Raw genomic sequence first — 25,188 nt, forward strand, 5'->3', positions numbered from 1 at the left:
GGGCGCAGGTCCCAAGGCTTTGGCCCGTCCTTGACTGCTTTCCCAGGCCACAAGCAGGGAGCTGGATGGGAAGTGGAGCAGCTAGGACACGAACTGGTACCCATATGGGGTCCTGGCACTTGAAGTGGGAGAATTAACCAATTGAACCACTGCCTTGGACCTTCGTTTGTCCATTTTTAAACTGGGTTATTTTAATGTTGACCCGAGACAATTACTGTTTGAGAGAAGGCTGACCAAGAGTGAGTCAGGAGATTCTAAACTTAGAGAGTTCAGTCCCAAATGATGTTTGTCGTTGTAGGAAGGATTAATAGGATCACAAAAATGTGATTCATCCCTTTCTCAATATCCTGAAATTATCCGTTGCATGAAACAGAACCAACTTGAACAGACACAATAACCATATAACCTGAATCCCAGGGGGGTGAGGGGTCATTAAAAATTACAAAACAGGAAGTTAAACATGTAATTTAAACTTCTTCTTAGTCTTTGGCTATGATTAAATATTGTGTGTAGGACAAAGAATGAGCTGGAGGGTCCCTTTAATCTCATCTCTGATCTGTTCACTGCCGTTGTGTAATTGAGGTGCCTTCAGTTGCCCTAAGGAAGAGCCACAGGCAGCTTCGACCAGACGTTGTGTTTAGATTGCTTGCTAGTCCTCAAGTGCTACATCCGCTGAGCTGTGGTGTTGCGTTTCATTGATGTGTTCAGACGCTTTTGGTCAGAGAAACCAAAGCATAAACATCATGCTGACAAGTCCAGCTTTCTGGAGCAGTTATTGGTGGCTGAACTGTCCAGGCCAGTTATTGGACGATGACATTGTAACAGCAGTGGCAAGTTGTTTATAAGATATCCAATCCTTGACATTTTGCATGTGTTTAATACTATATGAATCCATTCTGGAGATTTGTGGTGATTATGGTAAACAACAGGATTTTCTTGTGAGGCTGACTCATGTGTAATTTCTCATAGAGTATATCCCATTTTCCATATTTCTTTCCTTTTCCTTTTTAACTTTTAACTTCAGAAATGATTTTAAATTTGCAAAACAGAAATTGTGATGTAGTACGATGAGTTCTTAGGTAGGCTACACTAAATTCATCCTTTTAGTAGCGGCTTATGTTGGTGTTATATAATCATCATCAATAAACTACATCCATATTTGTTCTCTGTAATTTGATATTTCCTTTTGTGCTGACATTGTTTTCTTTGAAAAGTGTACTGAAATGTTTAGTTTCAATGTCTTAACTGGTGCTGTTTTATGTAGGTTACTATCAGAATAAAATGTCTATATTTGGTTGCAAGGCACTATGGGTCTGACAAAGAATTTTGATATGTTTGATTGACAAATTGTATCACATTTGCAGGGGCAATTAAAAGTTTCTTAACTTCCATCACTGTAAAATAGATAACACGGCATGCCATGTTATCAAGAGATACAAAAATCTCGAATCTTTTTCAAGTAAAATGCCTTCTGCAAAGAGTGTTGTTGCCATTAGACACGTATTTCATAACAGTAAGTTGGTTTAACATGAGGCTTTTTTAAAGAAATCAATTAAATTTTGGTTTGGGCCTTATAATTTGCATACTTATGCATTCAATATTTTTTTACTCGAAAGATGTAAATATTTGTGTCCTTCCATCTTAAATCTCTACCGAAGAAGAAATGAGTGTAATCCTCTCTTAGGGTGACTCATAAAGTATTTATATTCTTGTGTATGCTGGAATTTTATTGCCTTGAAGAAGACTTCCTCAGCACTAAGTTCACGCAGCATCTCCTGGTGTTTTGGCGCATGTTGACAAAGACCATATGTGCTGCTTTTCTTCTGTGTAACTTAGTCCTGTTGAGGAAACTGCACAACGGAGTGACCTTTATGACTTTGTGTTGCATCTTACAACTGTTATGTGAGGTTTTTATTCTTGCTTGTTTTATTATGTTCAGTGACATTGCATCTTTTAGGATCTTGTCTGTTTTGCACTAACTGACATATACAATGCATTTTTGTACCTAGAAAAACGCATGTAATAGCATAAACATAATATTAAGAGGATTAGCAAAGCATTCCTAAAATGACACTCTGGAGACCTATGATAAACTCTTCTGTATTTCAAGATTTCAGCTCTTTCCACTTCAGTAGGGCAGCTACTTTCCTGGTTGAGCAACAGTACTTACGTAGCTTGCAGGCCTCTGAGCATTGTCTACTGCAGCCCAGCCACACGTGGTTGTTGTATTTTGCTTTTGCTTAGTTCTGTCCTTGATACTGGCCTCAGCAGCCACAGGGTTCTCCCAGAAGGACTGTAGGCAGATTGCCTTGAACTCTCCCCCTTGTGAATGGCCCTCTTCTGAGTTCTCAAGCTCAGCTAATGTTTTGGCATAGTTCTTTGAGTAATCACATCCAGTCTCCTGGTGCTTTATCTGGCATGTCACATTCTGGTTCTGAAAACACAAGTGTGATCATGTCACCTTCCTGGAATAAAGCATTGTTGTCTCTTGGTTTCTCTTACAGAGGGTAGTGCTGTACAAATTGCAGGTCACAAGCAGTTGGTGGGTAGTGAAATCAGAAGAGTGCATTTTATTTAACTTTTTAAAATACAGTGTAAATAAAACAACAGAGACTATCACTTTTTGCAAAGGTATTGCTCTATAAAATCCCAATCTAGTTGTACTTATTTATGTAAACATGCCTGACTTTCTCTACTACCTCATGATATAAAATATGTTTCTGACCACAGGTTACAGTCATGAAAAAGTAATGGCTATCAGAATAGAGGATAAAATCCAAACTTCTAATAATTATAAAAAATTTGTTTCATTTTTTAAAGATTTATTTATTTTTACTGGAATGTCAGACATACAGAGAGGAGAAAAGACAGAGAGGAAAATCTTCTGTCTGCTGGTTCACTGCCCAAGTGACCACAGTGGCCAGAGCTGAGCCAACCCGAAGCCAGGAGCCCAGAGCTTCTTCCAGGTCTCCCACACGGGTGCAGGGTCCCACGACTTTGGGCCATCCTTCAGTGCTTTCTCAGGCCACAGGCAGGAAGTGGTGCACCTGGGACATGAACCAGCACCCATGATCTGGCGCCCAGATCCTGATGCTTGTAAGATGAGGATTTAGCCATTGAGTCATGGCACCAGACCAAGTGTTACCTTTCTGCAAGCTAATTCTGAACAACATAGCAGTTCTAAAGCTTTTGATCTCAGTATCTCTTTAAATTTTTTTTCAGCCACTATTAAACACTCAAGGACTCCTTGTGTGTATGTTGACACTATGTACATTGAGACATAATACACTGTATATTAGAACAGATAATTAAAGCTGAATTTATTAATGTATTTAAAATGACAACTCACTTTTATTCTAAGCAATACATTTTTGTGAAAAAATAGGTATTTATTCAAAAGGAAAACATGGGAAGGATGTTTTAGTTTCTATTTTCCCAAATATCCTTAAGTCTTGCTTAATAAAAGACAGATTCTTGTGTCTGTTTCTGCACTCAGTCTGTTGTAATGTGCTGTTTGGGTTGAAAAATATGAAGAAAATGCAGCCTCTTTTAAAACATGTATTTGGTAAAAGATTACTTTTAGTAGTCTTTTCAGAAAATCATATAGATGTTCTTCTTTAATATTCAACCAGAAAATTATGACTTCCTGAAGCTTGGTTGCAGTGTGTGCCTAAAACCCTGTCAGTTAACTCTTTTTAGACCATGACACTAAAATTCATTGGTCTAATTGTTGAATAGGTGTCTACCCATGTGTGACTGTCCAGTACCGTGCTTTAGTCTCTTGGAAAATATTGGTTCTGAGTGGTCTTCCAGATGTTCACCCATTTCATCATGCTACTTTAGAGATCCTACTGGTTAATATAATTTTGATTGCATCAAGCAGGTCTGGAGAGCTATCTGACTTATTGTGGTACATACAAGTTTTGTGAAATTCCTGTTTTCACTTAAGAACTGTGAGTTAGTGATTCTTGGCTGCTATCATCAGCTATGTCATAAAATTGAATCAAATTAGATCAAGTCACCTTTGCTGCATTGACTGTTAACATTGACATCAGAGCTTAAACATCTGTATGAGTTTTGGAGATATAAATCCTACTTGATGCATAAGAAATTTGTTCTTTAGTTTTATGCCTTTATTTTTATATCTTTGAGTTCAGCAGTTAAGTATGGTTTGATTTTTGCTTATCTGCGTTTGGAATGAAAGCTTAGATGTAAAGGTTGTCTTAGATATTTCAGTTGTATATGCCCTTCTCAAAACAGTTTTGAGTTTATTTGGAAGTTGATAATGTAGAATAAGTTTTCTACAATTTAAAAATCACCTTCATTGACATAGAATTTAAAGAGAAATCCCATTGTTTCATTATTGATTTTAACTTTGGATTGGTTGCAGAATTTTCCAGTTGCAGTGAAAGTATATACTTTGTTAAATGCAGTATCTCTTAAAATATAATTTCTACATTTATTTCTACTCCAATCTATATGGCAACATTACTAAATATACATATATTAAATATATATATGTTAAACTTTATGCAGAAACTGAAAGATTTCCAAAGAGCTTACTCTTGAGGGGAATATGCAATCAACATGAGAATGTTGATTATGACTAGCTGAGCTGCAAATGGTGATTGTCCTCCAAGACTGAGACTAGGGGCTGCCAAAAGGAGTACAGCTGCAAGTTAGAGGAGAAATACTGGCCTTGCTTTTGAATTTCAGAATTTACTTCCAAGGTCAGTCCTCAGGTATTATCATCCAGCTCCTATCTTGCTCATGTGATGGTTGATTTTATGTGTCAAATATGCAAATATACAACCAAGACATTGGGTCAAACCCCAGTCTAAATGTCGCCGTGAAGGTATGTTTTAGATGAGCTCATTTCATCAGTATATTCGATGTATAGATTATTCTCCATAGTGTGGATGGCCATCCAATCAAAGCTAAGGCTCTGATTGTAAGAGTGAGTTCTGCCTCCAGGCAGCCTTAACCCTCAAGTTGTGGTATCAACTCTTCCTTGAGCTCCTAGCTTTCCAAGCTACTATGCAGTCTGTAGGCTTCCCAGCCTCCACAGTTGTGTAAGTACATTGCTTAAAGTATATGTATACCTTATTGATTCTGTTTTTGTGGAGAACACTGACCAACACAGCTGGATCACACATGTTTTTAGTCTTCTTTTAGTCCAACATGACATTACCTGAGTCTGTTTGTCAACACTCAGCCTTGGGTTCACGGAAGTCATGTTCATGTAGCACATTTAAAGTACAGTGCAGATTTTAACAGACCTATTCATTGTGTGCCATGAACCATATGAAGAAGCAGTGATGGAGAAGTAAGCTGCATGGACCCGAGTAATCAGTAGAAGAAATAACAGAAAAGGCTCCTCCAGTGTCATGTGGCGAAGCCATGACCCATAATCTCTTCCCTGAAGCCTTAGAGGCCTGACTAAGCTAACATGCGACAGTTAATCCAGTTTGGATGGCGTCCAAAAAGAAGAGGGAATTTGAACATGCAAGAGGTCTTCGAAAAGCTCATGGAAACTGTTTATTATGGAAAAACTGCGCATGGAGTTTGAAAAGTTTTTGCACCAAAAGAAATTGACCTCTTCTTTTTCACTCCATTTTTGAAATACCTGTATAGAAATCAGCACCAGGGCTTCACACACAGGAAGCCGACCCTGTGAGGGCACCGGAAGAAGGAAGGTGTTTTCAGGCAAAGTCAAGAGGCCCCTGGAGAAATCAAACCTCCACCTCCTTGATCTCAGGCTTTCCGTCTGTGGTGTTTTGTACAGCAACTACGGTAGGCCCCAAGTGTGAACACAGATACCTTTCCACTTTATCTAGAGTTGTGCAAGGTCCCATCCTCACTGCTTTCCCAGGCCATAAGCAGAGAGCTGGGTGGGAAGTAGAGCAGCCAGTACATGAACTGGTGCCCATATGGGATACCAGTGCTTGCAAGATGAGGATTTAGCCATTGATCCATCATGCTGTGTCCATTGATATGGTTTTCATAAAAAATTTATTTTGTCTATTTGAAAGGCAGAGAGAAAGATCGAAGAGAGACAGAGAGAGATGCCATCTACTGGTTCGTTCCCCACAAGGTTGTGGCTGCCCAGTGTGGGCCACGTTAAAGCCAAGCACCTAGAACTGCATCCAGGTCTCCCACGTGGATGGTAGGGGCCCTTCCACTGTGTAGTACTGTCTAGTACTGTGTAGTACTTCCACTGTGTTCTAGGTGCTTTAGCAGGGAGCTGGGTCAGAAGGTGAGTAGCCAGTGCTCCAGGTAGCACTCAGATGGGATGCTGACATTACAGGCAGTAGCTTTATTCACTGCACCACAGGCTGGCCCCAGTAAATACCTCAATGAAACTATTGTATGATCTCTCTCTCTCTCTTTCTCTCTCTCCCTCTTTCTCCCTGGAAATACTGTATTGCACTAGACACGTTCTTATGAAGATAATGATGATGTGAGGTTGTGTAACACCTTTATGGCGAGATCAAGGGCAACTGATTATGCAGGCATTACACAAAGCATTGGGTTTCTATGTAAGGGTTCCTTGTACACAAGATCTGCAATGCCTCTGTTGTTAATCTGAAGACTGTGACAGATAAGTGACTAATAGACTGTATGTATGTATGTATGTGCTGGACAAAGTATGGTGTACTTCCCTGGCGGCATGAGACAGGATGGCATGCACTTTTATCTAGCTACTCAGTATGGGTATGATTTTGATTTCTCCACTGTTTCACACAGCAGTTGACTGGATAATGAAGACCAATTAAAGTAAAACCTTGAATGAGGTGAGGATTACTGCAGTTTTTCCTGTGTGCAAAATGCCATTCTAACTTCCTTACAGGGAGATGTTAACCTGGATGTATTTTGAAAAAGAATATTTCATTCGATCCTTGTAACAATTATGCAAGCTAGGTGAGGCACAGATTATTCTCACTTGCCAGATGAGAACATCCAGAAAGAGTAGAGTTCAGTGAACTTCTTTTTATTTTTTAGTCTTTTTTCTATTTTATTATTATTATCATTTTATGTACAGTTGTATAGGCCCTAGGATTTCTCTTTATCCCCACATCCCCTCCCCATACACACTGATTTCCCCTGCATTATTACAATAGTGTAGTTCTTCATAACTAGTCGTAAGTTCATCACTGCAGCATGAACAATGGCGGAGTTCAGCATTTACTGTCAAGATATGGTTAACAGTTTTATTGGGGAGATCTGGAAGTACAAATGCATGCTGCATTATATCCTCACATCCTATCACTATCTAATGATAGTCTCCATAACTCAGTGACTATACACTACCTTAAATGAAAAGCCACAAAACAAGATCAACAACAGGAAGGAAAATAGAAATTTACAATGCCATAATGTTAAGTAGCATGCTACTGAATGACTAATGTGTTGCTGAAGAACTGAAAAAGAAAATCTAGAACCTTCTTGAAGAAAAGGATACTACTGTATGATCTATGAGTCAGTGAAGAATTTAATGAGAAAAAATGTTTTGAAGAAATGAAAATAAAAAAAAACTTCAAAATCCATGAGATATAGTTTAAACTGATCTTTGTTCATAAGATGTGTCTCCTGTAGGCAGCAGAGAGATGGATTTTATTTTTTAATCCAATCTGCTCATTTATGACATTTGATTGATGGGTTTAAGCCATTTACATTCAGGGTTAATTTTAGGGGGTAGGGGTTAATTTAAATAGGTGTTTTGGTCCTCTCATTTTTGCAATGAGTTGTTCAATGTTTGATTTAATCTTCTGTTGTTATTCTAATGGGGTGTTCCTCACATTTGCCTTTGGTTTTAGTGGGTGCTATTACTTTTTTTCTGTCAAGAGAACATCTTTAAGTATCATCTGTAGGGCAAGTTTGGAAGAGGTGTACTCTTCAAGCTTTTCTTCATTGTGGAAGAATTTTTTATTTCATTTTCAAGGACAAAGGAAAACTTACTGGGTATGTTTTTCTGGGCCTACAATTTTTTTCCTTTTAGAATCTCCAATATGTCTCTCCCTTCTCTGCCAGCCTGTAGAGCTTCCTGTGAGAGGTCAGCAGTGAGTCTGATAACTGTTCCTCTATAGGTCAATTGATTTTTTTTTCCCACAAGAACATAAAGGATCGTTTCCTTATGTTTGACTGAAGAGAGCTAGATTATCACGTGTTGTGGTGAAGATCGCTCTTGGTCAACCCTCTTGGGAGTTCTGTGCCCTTCCTTAATGTTGTTTCCCAATTCTTACTCCAAATTAGGGAAGTTTTTCTTTATTATTTCATTGAATACAATTTTTAAAAGATCTATTTATTTTTATTGGAAAGGCGGATATACAGAGAAGAGGAGAAACAGAGAGGAAGATCTTCGATCCAATGGTTCACTCCCCAAGTGACAACAATGGCTGGGGCTGAGCCAATCCAGAGCCAGGAGCCAGGATCTTCCAGGTCTCCCATGCGGGTGGAGGAACCCAAAGCCTTGGGCGATCCTCAACTGCTTTCCCAGGCCACAGGCAAGGAGCTGGATGGGAAGCAGGGCTGGCAGGCTTAGAACCGGCGCCTTCTTGGAATTCCAGGCATTCAAGGCTTGGACTTTAACTGCTATGCTGTTTTGCCGGGCCTTGAACACACTTTTAAATTCGTTTTCTGTTTCTAAACCTTCTGAGACTCACATAACTCTTACATTTGACTTTGTAATAGTGTATTTTAATTCATGAATACTTTTTTTTAAGCTTGACCCAACTCTGCTTCCACCTTTTTGATTGTTTCCCATTGAGGCAGGAAATATCTTCCAATTCTTTTTTTTTTTTTTGTCTCATTCATTCTATTATTGAGACTTTCCACTAAATTTTTTAATTTGCTTTAGTGCAGCTTTCGTTTCCAGTAATTCAGCTTGATTTTGTTTCAGCATTGCTGTTTCCTGTGCAACATATTCCTTAAATTCCTGAACTCCTGCATGTGCTTCTCATTGTTGATATGAAGCTTTGTATTGAGTTTTTTTTTATGTTCAGCAATAGATTTTTAAAATTTATTTTTTCACATTTTACATTTTATTATTATTATTATCATCATCATGATCATTTTATCATGCAGTTCCATAGGCTCCTGGTATTTCCCTTATCCCAGCCCCAATTTCCCCCTGCCCACTTGGTTTCTCTATATCATTTTACTCAAGTATAGTTCTTCATACACAGTCATATGTCCATCATTGTGGACATGGACAATGGCAGAGAGACCAGCATCCTATTGTCAAGATATGGTAAACAGTTTCATTGTTAGTCCATCTTTGTCTGGAAGTAGAAATGCATATTACACTGCATCCTCTCATCTGGATATGATAGTCTCCATTTCACAGCTACCATACATCTCCTCAAATGAAAAGTCATAATACAAAATCAACAACAGAAAGAAAAATAGAAATTTACAATGCCATGAAGTTAAATAACATTTTACTAGATGTGACAGTCTCGATTGCAGTAATGAGTTTTTAAAATTCTTCATCCCCCATTTTCTCAATGTCTTCCTCTGTCAACTCTGAGGTTGGTAAATGTTTTTGTCCCTTTGCAGGGGCGGGGGGGCATCAGTAATATTCATTGTGCCTTTGTCTCTTCTTTTGCTAGCAGATTCTGGTTAGCAGATTGTGCTTCTGGTTAGCAGATTCTTCCCCTTGGTGCAGGTTTCTAAAGTGTGTCACCTACAGGTCTACAGTTTGATTTTACTTATTGCAGTCAGTACCTGGTTCTTTGTTTGCAGTCACTTGTGCCACTTTCTGCAGCAAGTTTCAGGTCTGGGCTCTTGCGTTAAACTTCCACCATGGTCTCTGTAGCTCCTGACATTCCACTCTCTGCCGACTTTCTGTTCGAGCAGTTTCCTGGATTAGAGGGACACCAGTGTCCTGGATAGCTAGTTTGGTGGTGGTGCTGATCTGAAGGCCATCCGGATCAATTTTGAATCATAAGATGCCAAAGTTGGCATTATTTTCCCTGCTGCATTGGTCACAGTGAGTTCACTCTCAGCTCACCCCATGTGCGGCTCACTGTTCTTGCTGTCTCCAAGCCTGTGCCACACTGTACATAATGGCACCTGATGTGCCACAGGTGGAGTTCTCGATCTGGAGGCTACCCGGACTTAATTTTGGTGGAACCTGTAGGATGCCACATTGGTGCAATGCAATGAGCCCAGATAAGTTCACTTCCAGCTAATGCATGCTCAATCCTGTCCCACAGTCTTTGCCTCACTACACAAAATGAGGCCTGCTGGGGTTCTGTTGCTAGTCTGGGCCGTGAAATCATCCTGTTCCTGTGCCACCTGTTTGTGGTCTGCTGGTCTGTCTTTTCTTCTGGCCGAATCAAACAAATCAGCAGGATGGGCAGTTATTTGGTTTACCTTCTGAACGCCTGTTGAACTCCCCTTTCCACCTGGCTCTTGGTGGATCTCTGGCCACTGGTGGAGCTCAGCTCACTGCTCCCTGGCTGCTGTTGGGGTGTCAGTCACGGCAACAGCACACTGTTGTCTCCACTGCTTTCCCGTGTCTGTTAGGCTCCAGGTACCCCTCTGCAGCCGATCTGTCCTAACCTACTTCCTGGAATGTGCCCTCTCTGCTTCACCCTGGCTAATGTTTCTCTCTGTGTCTAAACTTGTCCTTACCCTATTCTGCCATCTTGAATCTCAGTGAATTTTTTTAGTTTCTCCACCAGTAAATGTTAAGCCTAAAACAATATCCTGTTCTTCAGATTTCTAAATTAGTACTTTTCCCAAACTATCTTTCTTGTAAGGTGTATCAAATATATTGCCCTGGATAGTGAAAAAAACATGGTCTTTCTTTTACTATTTGACCATTTGGGTTCTAAACAAAGAGGCATGCAAATCAGTAAAACAAATGACGTTTGACTCTAAAGAATCACTGCCTCTCAGTCGGGAAGGAGAGACAGAGTGAGGAATGAAGCCCAGGAGGCTCAGTGTTGCTAATGCCAGGAGCCAGATGGATTCAGAATATGAAAGGCAGCGGAGACAGAATCTTAAGCTGCTTGAAGAGCAAAAAGTAGATAGTAAGCCAGTGCAAGAATAATAAAGTATAAAATTACATGGGAACAAATCATAAAAAGTGAACCAGGATGTGCTATAAAGCAAAATGACCAGCAAAACTACCCCTGGCATTTTGCGTGTGTGTGTTTGTAGGATAAATTGCATGTACAGAAAACAAAATATGTCCAAAAGGAAAAGTAGTGCTGCCTCTGAGAGGAAAGCAGGTAACATAAGCCCTTGGAGTGTCTGAGACCCCACCATCCATCAGCCTGTCCTTGAAGATATAAACTGCGTCAGTTTCCGTATCAGATGTCATCTCCAGCCACAATGCAGAGCCGCTTGAGTTTACAGCTAATGTCATAAAGAAGAAAATGGTTAAAGAGCAGAGCACCTTTAAGTCCAGTGTTTTACCCATGCTCTCTTCCTCCCTCCGTACATAACTTCTGAACAAATGTAAGGGCGATTGAGTAAGCACAGGTTATATTGAAAAATATATCAACAACACAGTTCCTTTTCATGATTTTAATCTCAGAGAGAGAATAGAATCTATCCACTGATAAAGATTCTTAGGAGGAAAATTAGTATAATATCGTAATTCCTTGATCAACTAAGGCTTCAGGAAAATAAAAAGACATAGAAGGGAAAACTTTCCTGATTATCGTCACTGCATGATTACTAGTATTTTCCATAACCTAGACGACTCGGCTGTCTAAGAAACAAAATCCAGCTGAAACTAACCCTTCAAAAGCTTTCCCTCTGCAAGTATTTTAAGGCACAGGGTAGGATCTCTGTCATACTAAAGTCCCTCCTGCATGTCTGGAAAAAGTCTCATAGTCTGGGAGACATTCCAAGCTATGTGCAGTGGCCATTGCCACAGGCGTGAACTTCTTAATGCGTTTTGCAGAAATCACCACCACAATGAAATTGATTACTGTCTAGAGTTTTTTTTTTCCTTTTTTTCAAAATAGCAGAAAGCTAGAATATGCTTGGCTTATGTTTTATTATGTCCTTAAGCATCTCATGCGGATTGAAGGGGATTGGAGAAAGTTACCGCTCTGAGTTTGATATATAAGTTTACGCTAAAACAAATGGTTTAAAACACTTTTTGAAAAATGGACTGATTGGTTGAACAGAAAAGCAGAATCTCTGTGTCTATGAATATCACAGGTGGAATATTGTGCCCTGATTACCAAAATTCAACTTTCTATACGCTTTTTCTGCTGCTGAAATTAAAACAAGATCAGAACATAGATATGAAGTTTTAAAGGAACAGGTGGAAATTGAAAAAGCAAATGGAGCCTGGGGTTTTGTGAGTTTGAGTCTCCTGACTTATGTGGAAAGTATTTCTGAGGATGCAGCAGGGTTTGGGAGGCTAGGTATAATGTCTTTGTTAGAACTGAAGTCACAGTGTTCAAGTTCTTAAATTCTGCTTAGTCCAGGCACTGCAGCACGAGATAACTAGTAGCCAGCAGGCAGTAATTTGGCTTTCATCCACTTAGTGTAAATAGTTGCAGTAGAACCGTCACCAGCTTCATCCGAATGTTGTATTAAAAAAAAATCTGATGAATCAGAAAAGGGAGAGTCCAGGGAAGTTCCTGCAGTCATGGTGAAGTCACAGTCACAGCAGGCGTGTCCATTATGAGCTTTCTAAATCTTGCTTTCATAGCAGTTTCCATATTCCTGCTGGCACTGAAAAGTCGCTTCTCCCTGGTATCAGCCACACCTCTACCAGACAGCACACAGAGGCTACCCACTGTGCTGGATGGTTTCCTCCTGACAGTGATCCATCCGATCCAGTGCTCAGAGGTCTGGAGCTCTTAAGTGGGAGCTGATGTATGTCTTTTGCTATTGTTAGTCATGGGACATATTTCATATGATACAAATACTATTGCAGAAAATTAACATATTCCTTGTCTTTGAACGAGGCTCCTATTCACTCCATAGCATTTCTTAGGGGCATTTCATGTCCTGTGTATGTGATGACATTCACACTTTTTTTACATTAAAAACATTTTTTTAAGATTTTTTTTTTATTGGAAAGTCAGATATACAGAGAGGAAGAGAGACAGATAGGAAGATCTTCCGTTTGATAATTCACTCCCCAAGTGGCCACAGTGGCTAGAGCTGAGCCAATCCAAAGCCAGGAGCCTCTTCCAGTTCTCCCACGTGGGTGCAGGGTCCCAAGGCTTTGGGCCATTCTCAACTGCTTTCCTGGGCCACAGGCAGGGAGCTGGAGGGGAAGTGGGATTGCCAGGTTGAGAACCAGTGCCCTTATGGGATCCTGGCTTGTGCGAGGTGAAGACTTTAACGCTAAAGTCCTTATTTTGTTTTATGATATACTTCCATAGGCTCTGGGGTTGCCCGTGCCCTTCCTCAAGTTCCCTCTCCAACCCCATTGATTTCCCCTCTAGTTTGAACCTTTATGAACATCACAAGTGCCCCATGCTGTTACTGAAGTAGCTCCTAACAGTGTAGCCATGGGCATTGTTAGAGATTCACATTTTGGTGATGCACAGATTACCACATGTGTGAGTGAGAAATTATTTAGGAAGTCTTTCCTCTGTCACAAAGAACTAAAAAGAAAATCAAAAATTGTATTTCATTCATGACCTCGTAATTGCTGGACATCACAAAATGGCTTAATGATATAAGAAGGGATGATAAGATAAATCTAATTCATGATACTGAAGGAGACATTGTTAAAGTCAACACGAAGGAGAAAGGTTGGGAATACTAGTGGGATCAGCACTGGATGGCAGAGGGTGCTCCTGGCCATCTCTCATTCTCTCAATGCACCTGTTCATGCAAGCATACTTTCCTGTGAAACCAAGACCACTCAGCATTAGAAAATCAACCTGAGAGATCAGATGGACAGACATCCTTTTTCCTAGGTAAAGGAAACTAAGAGCAAGAAATGTTAGCAAAGTCATCCGAGGTCAAAGAGCTACTTGGTGGAAAAAATCTAAATCTCAAACAGTGGGTTCCCAGCCCACCATCTGCACACACTGTCCTTGTCACTTAGAACTTCCCATGAATGACCGGAGGTCGGGGCAGCTGCTTCACTTGCAGAGGAAGTGCCTGCATGAATGCCAGCTGCTCTTCAAGCTTACAGAAAAGATAGCAGTCTTGCTTCACTCTATTCCTGCCTCAAGAATGATCCTTAGCTAGCTACCATTGCTGAGGACCGACAGGAGAGTGGCAGAACATTGTGGTCTCTGACCTAGACACTGGTTACCTGGGAATAGGAGCTGTGCATTCCTAGATAACACACCAAAACAAGTTTTTTAATCATGGAAAGATGAAAAATTTTGGTTAAGGAAAACATGTTGGCATTAATGAAATCAAATGCCTCTAGAAATGGTTTCTTAAACACAAAAAGCTTGAAACAAATAACTTAAATAAGAGCAGTTATCATTTTTTTGGCAGGACCAGAGTTTTGGTTGTAAGGTGTCATCTGCCTTTGAGTAGAAGGTTATTCCAGATGTTGGGTCCTTTATACAGTGTAATTGCTGAGGAAATTATTTAAGAACAAGAGCTGCTAGATTCCAGTTACATTGTCACATTCTGGGGAATATTCAAAATTAAATCAGACCTCTTTTTAATTAAAAATTAATTATAAAATATGATTTGTATTTATTAATGGTTATTTCATTATGTATCTTTAATGAAAATGTTCATTAAATCTTGAGAAATTTATCTAAATATGTGAAAAATAAATTTTAAAATTCCATGAAAACTCATTATAATTTTTAGGGGAAAATAAAACTTAGAATTTTGTCTATTTCGCTAATATATCATTCTAGTTCCTACCTTTAATAAAGAAAAGTTTATGTACATATATCAAGGGTATTCAAAAAGTTAATGGGAAATATGTGTTATGAAAAATGTATAGATTTAAAATTTTTTGCTACCTGTGTAGGGTATGTTGATAAGAAAAATGACCGGTTAGACAAAATCTCAGAAAAGATATTTATACCACAAGGAAGACAAACAATACATCTTTGCCTACTAAAGATTTGCAGAAGTTGAGCTGGATTTGTACTGCTAGCAAGCTGGGACCAGCTTTATAAGCAATATCCAAGAACTTGAAGATTTCAGATGTAGGTACTTAGCAAATATCAAGTAAGCACATTTAAAATTAAAGATAAATGTTCAAGTGTTTTAGTTACACATTTTGGTGCTGTTATAACCATGATAATCCTTGCTAACTTGCATATTAATCATTTCTAAGTTGATTGATCAGGGACAGAACCTGTCACGTTTTGAGTAGCAACTTGAATCCTCTTGGCTTGCAGAACATGTAAAATAACAGTGCTTTCTGGAAATGCCACTTCTCTTTGGAGGCAGATGGATGTTCCTTAGTACAAGTGGAAGGTGCATTTTTCTTGGTGTCTTCAAGCATGGCACACTTCCTGGAAACAGGACCATTTCTGAGTACACATGAACTCAAGGAACATGACGTGAATTTAGAAAAGTTTTCAGGCCCAAGTCTTTATTAAATATGCATGCTTCAGATTAAGGAACAATCCAAAAGTTAGAAATCAGGGACACAATTTTACTAGAACAAAATTGGGAAGATTAAAGAATGAATTAAATAAAACCAAATGGGATAGAGTAACAGCAAAAATAGAACAGGATTTTACTAGGGATAAAACTATAAATTTCCTCCTTATCTACAGTTACCCTTGATAGTTGCTCATCTTCTTTTACTAGAACTAGAAATTAATTCCCGGAACCACTTTGGGGACAGAGCTTGGTGACTACCCCATTAGAAACCTGGCTATGGAATTACCATGTAAATTTGTATGTCTTGTTGGATTTGTTATGATTGTGAACTTTAATTATTGACTCTCATGAACGAATTATTAAGTCTAATGAGCTATAAAGCCTTTAACCATTCTTCTTCAAAAATAACTGATAATTCAATTGATGATTTATACTTTGATCAAAACAGAGGAACAAGGTCAGATACAGATGCAAACTTTCAAAACCTTCTAACTAGACCATCAGAACCACAAGAGAACAGGAATAAAATGTTAAAATTGAACTCTTAGCTATAAAATTAGATGCAGAAATTTTTACCTTATCCTGATATAATTTCTTGGTCAATTTGGAAGTCATATTCCAGGTTGATTTTTCAAAATTTCCTTGGAAGAGTCATGTACATATATGCCTTTTGTCCCACAATGTATGTAGACACAGCTCTTTATAAAAGTCGTGTACATACACCATTTGTCCCATAGTGTATTTAGACACAGCTCTGTATAAAAGTTAAATACGTCGACTTCCTTACTGGTGACTTTGCTTCAGCCATGGTCTACCTGGCTAGGTATTATGTAGTATATTACACAGGGGTCATTGATCCACTTCCTAAAACCTCCACTTCCCCTTGGGGGGAAAAAAAACAGTGAACAGAAGCTCAACTTCCTGATCTGTGATGAATGTAAAGTGAAAACGCTTCAATTGATTAGGAGTGATGTTTTATATTTGTTCAGCATTAATTTTAAATAATAAAGTAGGGAAATATCTAGAGAATATTTTATCCCTGCTGAAACCGATTATGAACTGGTTTTCTGTTTTAAAATGTTTCTTGCACATTTAAGGATTTCAGGACACATCCTTTACCTTGTGAAATTTTTTCCATCCTATAAGCACAACCTAGCTGGTGTTCATGTCCAGCCAGATTCTTGGGAAACAGTTTTAAAAAAAAAAAAGCAAGTCATGGTGTAACACATTCAGAAATAAGTCAGTGAGGATGATGCAGAAGACGTGATGGAGTGATTGGGTTACGTTATGTACATAGAGAGATTCTTTTACAATGAAGTGATGGAGCATGTGGTTGCTTGGAGTAAGGCTATGGAATAGTGAACAGTGGTCATTTGTGAATAATTAGCTGAAGAAGGCAACTTTTGGCAAGTTCTTTTCTCTTTTTTAATTGGCAAAATGTGATTTGCATTCATGCGAAATTATGTATAAACTTTACATTTCACATTTAATTCCATTGTTCATGTATTTTACTACCAACCTACTGTCTGGAGGTTTTGCAGCTTGTGATATGTACAATATATCTCATGTGAATTCTAAAAAATCAGTAACTCTGAAGTATGTGTTCCAAGGACTTACGGCAATGGATTGTGGAGTGTGTGATTACCCACTCCTGCAAGGAGCCTTCCTAAGAGGTGTGTGAGTAAGCAAATACCTACCTCCTCTTTCCCCACAAGATTTATATAGTTGTTTATGTGTGTGTATGTATGAACATATGGATGGGTGTCTGATGTATGCATCTATGTGTGTTTGTGTGTATATGTGTGTATGTATGATTTTGTGGGGGCATATGTGTGTGTGCAGGTATGCATGTGTTTGTGTGTTAGTGTGTATATATATCCATCCATGTATGTCTCTCTGCATTACATGCATGTACGATTTTGTGGGGTTATGTGTGCAGGTATGAATGTGTTTGTGTGTGTTGTATTGTGTATTTCAAGAGCAATATTTCACAGAGAGACAAGCAGAAGTAGAGCAAGAGAGAGAGGTCTTCCGTCTGTTGGTTAACATCGCCCTCCAAATGGCCATATTGCCTGGAGCTGAGAAAGGCCGAATGCAGGAACCTGGAGCTTCTTCCAAGTCTTCCATGTGGGTTCAGTGGACTGTTCTCAGCTGCTCTCCCAGACACATGCTAAGGCAGCTGGACCAGGCTCATTTGGAATGTACACATTGCAGGCAGCAGCTTAACTCACTGTGCCACACAACGTCAGCCCCCAGCACCCCCTTCTTGTAGGAATGTTAAGTAGCTATTATCTAAAGTTGTTAAATCACGAAGTAAAAACAAGTGTGTAATAGAAGGTCACAGAAAACGAAGTCCAAAAGGAGATGTGCAAAGAAATCTTTTGAATTGAGAAAGTTGGTGTGGGAGTCTTGCTTCTTATCATCTCTTTAAAACTCTTTACTATTGCCACATGTTTGTATATTACTTGGGTTTGAGAAATTAAATTACTGAACAGATTAGCCTTCTGTTAAAAAATGTGCTGGAGTCTTTCTAGAATTGTGAAAATTAAAGTATAAGGATTTGGGCCCCTCACAGTAGCCTAGCAGCTAAAGTCTTCACCTTGCATCCACCAGGATCCCATGTGGGCTCCGGTTCATGTCCTGGCTGCCCCACTTTTCATCCAGCTCCCTGCTTGTGGCCTAGAAAGACAGTCAAGGACGGCCCAAAACCTGGGAACGCTGCACCTGCATGGGAGACCCGAAAGAGGCTCCAGTTTCCTGGCTTCAAATTGGCTCAGCTCCAGTCATTGTGGTCACTTGAAGAGTGAACCAGTGGATGGAAGACCTTTCTGTCTCTCTCCTTCTCTCTGTAAATCTGTCTTTCCAATCAAAGTAGATCCTTTAAAAAAAGCTCTAGTATGGAAAACAAAAAGGCATTAAGTGGTAATCTCGCTTATGAACACAGTGATTACTATGTTAAGAGAGAGTGAGCATCTGTCTTTATGTGTATGGGTTTGCTGAGCTAGTAAACAGTAGAGGGAGTAGGGAAGTCTTTATGATGGTGCTGGACCCCCTTAGAACCCAAAGACCTCAATCCAAGGCAGGTATAAGGCAGTGCAAATGGGGTAAAGATCAGAATTAAAGAGTGGAGCATAGTTTCCCGCTGTTGCTTTATTCAGGAAATACCAGCCTTCTTCCTGGGAATATATACAAAGGAAGCAAAATGTACATAAGAGAAAGTGACCTTAACCCTATATTTATAGCTACACAATAGCAAAAAAAAAAAAAAAAAAAAAAACCACCACCACCACCAACAACAAAAAACCCCGAAATAATCTAGATGCCCATTTAAAAATACTGTGATGCATCTATTTCATGGAATACTACCCAGCCATTAAAAGGGATGAAATTTGGGCCTAGCACAATGGCTCAGTTGGCTAGTCCTCCACTTATAAGTGCTGGGATTCCCTATGGGCACTGGCCAGATCATATCCTGGCTGCTCCTCTTCCCATCTAGCTTCCTGCTTATGAGCTGGGAAAGCAGTAGAGGATGGCCCAAAACCTTGGGACCCTGCACCTGCATTGAAGATCTGGAAGAAACTGCTGGCTCCTGTCTTTGCATCAGCTCAACTCCACAGTTGGGGAGTGAACCAGCAGATAGAAGATCTTTCCAATAAAAAAGATAGAGAGAATGAAATTCTACCATTTGCAACAAAATGGTGCCAACTCAAAACCATAAGCTCGGGGAAATAAGCCAATCCCGAAAGGACAAATGTCATATGTTCTTTCTGATATAAGGTAACCTTTATGCAAAGTGTAAGATAAGGGCCCGGTGTGATAGCGTAGTGGTTTAAGTCCTCGCCTTGCACACCCAGGATCGCATATGGTTGTCGGTTCTAATCCCAGCGGCTCCGCTTCCAATCCAACTCCCTGCTTGTGGCCTGGGAAAGCAGTTGAGGATGGCCCAAAAGCCTTGGGATCCTGCACCCACGTGGGAGACCTGGAAGAGCTCCCAGCTCCTGGCTTTGGATTGGCTCAGCTCCGGCTGTTGTGGTCACTTGGGGAGTGAACCGTCAGGCGGAAGATCTTCCTCTCTGTCTCTCCTCTTCTCCATATATTCACCTTTCCAATAAAAGTAAACAAATCTTTAAAAACAAAATGTAAGAGAGATATAAGTAAACAGATATATGTATATTGTCACAGGTGAATTGTATAGTGGAGACTAGCAAATCAGGAAGTGGGGATATATTGCAAAACGCATCTACTCCCGAATAAAACAAAGACTCCTGATGAAGCCGTTACAATAGGGTGCTAGACTTTATGGCATTGTCTATACCTGCAATGCCATGACACACTGAGAGAGCAGAATGACGGACTTGTGGCTGTTTCCGGAGGGCTGTACTAGTGTAATAACATGGGAGAAAACTGGGGTTGGGGAATGGGGAAGGTTGAAGGGGAGGATCCCTGTGATATAGCCTTGTATCATGAATTATAAAATAAGCAAATAAAATTAAAGAAAACAAGCAGCCTTCTGCTCCTGCCTTGGGCAGGCAGAGGGACAGCACAGGTCAAGCTGCCGCTTTCAATGACTGCAGCTCAGCCTGGACTGCTGGCTCGAGGCTGGGCTACTCTGCTTCCCGTCCAGGTGCCTGCAGATGCATCCTAGCCAGGAGCCGGTGATGACCTGGCCCCAGGCTCCGGCTTGGGGTACATCAACAGATGGAAAATCTCCTTGTCTCTGTGACTCACTCTGCCTTTTGAGAAGATCAAATATAAATATTTTTATTTGTTTCTATTTATAATCATTTTATAATATATAAATAGTTACATAAACTATGTTTTATATTTGTATTATATGAGAATATTTATAACATGTTTATATTTATATTACATCTAAATGTGTAAAATATGTTTCTATTTATAATACATTTATATATTATTGAATATATATAATTTTTTGTACACCTGCTTCCCTAGCAAGCAAGATGTTTCAAGCAGCCTCCCTATCTTGGGAGAACAGTGAAGGTGGAGGGAAGAAAGTGATGTTTTATGTAGCATATTTAAAGTTTTAAATTTATAAACTATTTCCTTGGTAGAGCAAGAGAGAGCCCATTCTCGGGTTCAGTCCTCAAAACCCGCCACGGGGTGAGAAGGGGTGGCAAAGTAGGATGCCAGTAACCGAATCCATGTCTCCATGTGGGTGGCAGGAGCCCAGCTGCCCCATCACCAGTTCCTCTCAGTCCGCATTAGCTGCAAACTCAAGTTCTAAAATTGCAAGCTGAGCAGGGAGAGTCAAGCCCAGGCCCTATGAAATGGGCTGCAGCTGTCCTCGCCAGGAACTCAACCATGGGCTAAGCACCCACCCACCTCCACTCCCCCCAGAGTCTGACTTTTATTCCCCAAAAGGAAGATTTTGAGATGAAATATTTAAAGTGGGAAACTTTTAAGAAGTTCATTATGAAGCTGATGACTTTCAAGTAAAATGTATAGGGTAGATCAAATACGACTCATCTCACCCAGATCCTGCTGCAAGCAAGCTAACCAGATCTCAAAGGTGGTCTTTAAGAAAAGCCTTAAGAGCAGAATTCATTGCACTAATCCAGCCTAAATATTTCAAGGGCATTAACAACTATGATGAGGTCATCTAAAAGGAAGGGCTGTTTGCTTCAGTAACCCTTTTGGCAGCTGTAGCAGCTGTGGTATCTTTTCAAAGAGATTATGGGCTAAACCTCAAAGTTGAGCCTTTACATTTGAAGACTAAATAGAAGTTTCTTGACATACTAAGCTTTTGATTACAGCAGGAATGATGGCATATGAGCTGTACACACAATGATTACTCTGGGAAATGATGAGCAATATGGAATAAATGTAATCTATGAGGGGAGTCAATTGTAATTAAAGTATGGAAATTGGAAAAAATATATACCTCCAGTGGGAGTTTAACAATCAGTGCTTCAAGTCTGTGCAGAATTAAGAGTGCCCAAGGGGAACGCGATGAGACCTTTGGCAGGTGGCAGGGGAAGTCAGTTGACAGATGAACTTTGTGTTTCTTGAGAACTCTGTCGTTATTGCAGTTCACAGAGGGGGATGGGAAAGGAACAGATGTCAGAGACGGCAGAGCTTCTCAGGAAAGATTAAATGGTAAAGGAAATGGAGATCACATTACCAAATAAGATGGGAAGGAATAACAGTGTGACTGAGTGGTACTGGATGGAATGACCAGGTGCAGCTTGGTTGAGAAGTTTGAGGGGCTGTCATGTTAGAGCTGTAAGCATGGAGTTGTCACAGTATGACTGGATGGGAGTCCCCTGACAACAATGATATGTGCTTCTTTAACAGGATATTCCCACAGAGGACATGAGAAGTAGATGTCTCAGTTTTAGATATGTGTCTGAGTATTGTTCTAGATCATAGCTGCTGGGAAATTGGCAATATTCTTGTGATATTTGGAAAGAACCAAGGCCAAGGTAGATTTGGGGTTATTCAGGAGTTGATTATGTCATGACAAGTTACTCTTCATTCATTTCTGCCCCCAGCCGCCCACTTCCTTTCTCTTCTTTCTCCTTATAGGACTTGGGGAGGTATGGGAATTCACAAGATAATAATTTATTATTAATCTAGTTGCTGTTGTAATTATTATGTAAGTACATATTTCCTAAGAAGACAGATATGGAAGGCATGCAGTTAAGTTTCCGGTCTGCATTTCAAAGTACTGCTCAACAGCAAGAACTTGAGGTTGGAGTTCAGAAGACTAGAGCTCTCATTCCAGCCCAGTCTTGCTATTATGGCTTCTGGCAAGACAAATGCCCTGTCTGTCCCTCAGCTTCTTCCATTCTGCAGACCTTGGAGTGTATCAGCAATGAATACCTGCACTGGACCATGTGGGCATTAACCAGAGGGCATTCACTGTAACAATGAGAGGGGACGGGTTGGTTCCAGAGAAAATATCTTGTACAAGAATTCCTTCATGTTACCCATTCTTTCTGTAAATATAGTTAGATATCTGTTATTTCCTATTTCAAAATTATTTTATTACAGGTATCTACATTGCTCATCTTCCTGCCTCACTTAAGTCTTCACTCTGGTCATCTTATGAGGCTTTCTTCCCCATTATTAAATGTTGTAGGTGCACATCCCATACACATGCACACACACACCGCATACTGCACCCCATGCAATATACCACATCTCACACACACACAACTGCATACCATGCAACACACCACACAAACACCACATACTACACTCCATCTCATATACCACTTCACCCACATACAGCTACACTCCATACAACATATCACACACATAACTACACCTTGTACAACATACCACACCACACACACAACCATATACCATATCCCGTACAATATACCACAACAGGCACATGCTCACACATACACACTTATACAGAGACACCATACCTCCCACGTACTACTCACCAGATAAAACATACACCACTCACACACCACACATTCCCACATATAGACACACCCTCAGGGCCTCTTTATTCCTCATGTAAGTCACATTTGTTTTACAACGTATATACTCCATTAGAAAGTTGCAAGAGCACCAATGTTGTAGGTTAATGCGTAGAATGGAACTTACCACTGTAAGCCTCTAGCTCAGTCAAGCAGCTGGAGAGGTCTAGGCTGACTCTAAGCATATCATTGAACAGGAATGGGTAGGAAAACTGGGAAATCAGAAGGAACAATCCATGTCTGTGATATCCAAACACCTTGGACAACAAAACTTCAGTTTAGATGGAAATTTGTGCAATGAGTAACTAAAATGTAGTGTGGGTGAAGTGTTGAAAGGAACATGGTCCAGTTGAAATGTTTCCCCAGCCTCCTCAAAAGGCTCCCTTGCACAGTTGTTCTCAAAGTAGCCTCATCCCCAGAACCTCTGGGGACAACTAGTTAAAAACATAGGCTGCCTGGCCCCATCTCGGATAGAAAGAACACAGCAGCAAGTAGGTAAGAAGCAAGGGGTTTGAATCGAGAAAGGTGGCTGCAGTGAACAGGGAAGAAGAGGAATTTGAGGATGCGGGGAGGGCTGGGGAGGACGGTGAGCAGACAGAGAGGTTGCCAGAAGGCCAGGGAGTCTTCTGAGCAGTGTCATTTTAATGGTGGTCATCACTTACACTTGTCTCCCACATAAAAAAAAAAAAATTGAGTCTTGGTTAGGGTTGGGAATAAGATATGTTTAAAAAGAAAAACAAAACCATATTTAGGGGGTTTGTTTTGTTGAATTTTGTTATTGACAATGGCGCCAAAGAACCAACATACAATCACTTGAACTAAATAGAACAGTAAGAGTTCTAAACATTCAAACATGGGATGAAGAGGTAATTTCACTAGTCAGAGAGCTTAAAGAGACATCATTCATTGAAAACAAGTGCACAAACAACATCTAGAAAAGAGATATATCCATGTTCCTTGTTCTTTCATATTAGCTGTCAATCTCTTTCCATTTTGCTACCAGCAGAACCTAGCCAACTCAGTTCATTTGGGTGCTGCTAACTTTCCAGGCACATCTGCAAGCCCCACTGTATACCCATTCTGTTGTGAAAAATTCCCATTTCTCCTGTAACTTCTTGTCTTATCAATCCTTACAGTTCTTTGTATTCAATAAGATCTAAACATAGTATCATCAAAAATCCCTTAAGGGGGCCTTGGCACTGTAGCCTAGTAGCTAATGTCCTCGCCTCGCACATGCCGGGATCCCCTATGGGTTCCAGTGTGTTTCCTGGTGGCCCCACTTCCCACCCAGCTCCCTGCATGTGGCCTGGGAAAGCAGTTGAGGACGGCCCAAAGCCTTGGCACACTGCATCCGTGTGGGAGACCTGGAAGAGGTTCCTGGCTCCTGGCTTCAAATCAGCTCAGCTCTGGCTGTTGCGGCTGCTTGGGGAGTGAAAGAGCAGACAGAAGATTTTCCTCTCTGTCTCTCATCCTGTCTATCTGACTTTCCAAAAATGAACAAAAACAAATGAAACCTCCCTCGAGAAGAGAGTACTCTTAGAGTATGCTTGTGCTTGCTTCACTGGTTCACTGAGACGCCTCAGAGTCCATGGCCCAGCAGGGAAGCTGTTGGCTTCCCACTGAATGCAGAGCCCGTCACCTGGCATTCCCTGTCTCAGCGAATATCCCCTCCAGGTCCAAGCCATCAGGCACTCCCAACTGCCTTCCCCTTCTACTCTCCATGTTCTGGTCATCTTCGTCCTTGGCTGTGAGAATAGCTTCCTGACTACTCTCTTGTCTCTTTCTGGTTATTTGCAAAGTGTTGACGCTGCTGTAGGTCTAGCTTCTATCAGTCATTACCTTGTCGCTCTCTGACTGCCATCCTCCCATTTTATCATTTTTTTTAATCTGTGCCATTGGAAGAACCAGTGCTCTGGGTGTCCAGCTTCTAGTCTTTCTCATTGTCTGTTTTTATTTTTGTCACTCTAAATAAACCTTTAATGGCTGCAGTTTGGGTCAGGACCTAAAGGGCGGGTGGTCCAGGCCACGAGCAGGGAAGCAGGCTGCTCAGTAGGCAATCTGGGAAGCTGCTGGCAGTAGCCCCCCAGCGCATGTAGCCTTGGTTGTCGCAGTAGCTGACCTGCTGTTCTCGGATGTGGCCACCGTAGGTTCCCTGCTTGTGGTCGAACACCCCCTCATTGTTCTCCACCAGGCCGCCCAGCTTCTCACC

The 25,188-nt window shown here is 40.5% G+C and overlaps 1 protein-coding gene across 6 annotated transcripts in view; it reads left to right on the forward strand.

Annotated features, from left to right (window-relative positions):
- Positions 1 to 25,188, forward strand: part of DNM3 (dynamin 3) — a 501,537-nt gene that overhangs the window by 313,783 nt on the left and 162,566 nt on the right. The gene's annotated exons all lie outside the window — the stretch shown is intronic.

The sequence above is a fragment of the Ochotona curzoniae genome, unplaced genomic scaffold (genome assembly GCF_017591425.1).
Source record: "Ochotona curzoniae isolate NIBS_2020 unplaced genomic scaffold, NIBS_Ocur_1.0 contig_4105, whole genome shotgun sequence".
Lineage (NCBI taxonomy): Eukaryota > Metazoa > Chordata > Mammalia > Lagomorpha > Ochotonidae > Ochotona > Ochotona curzoniae.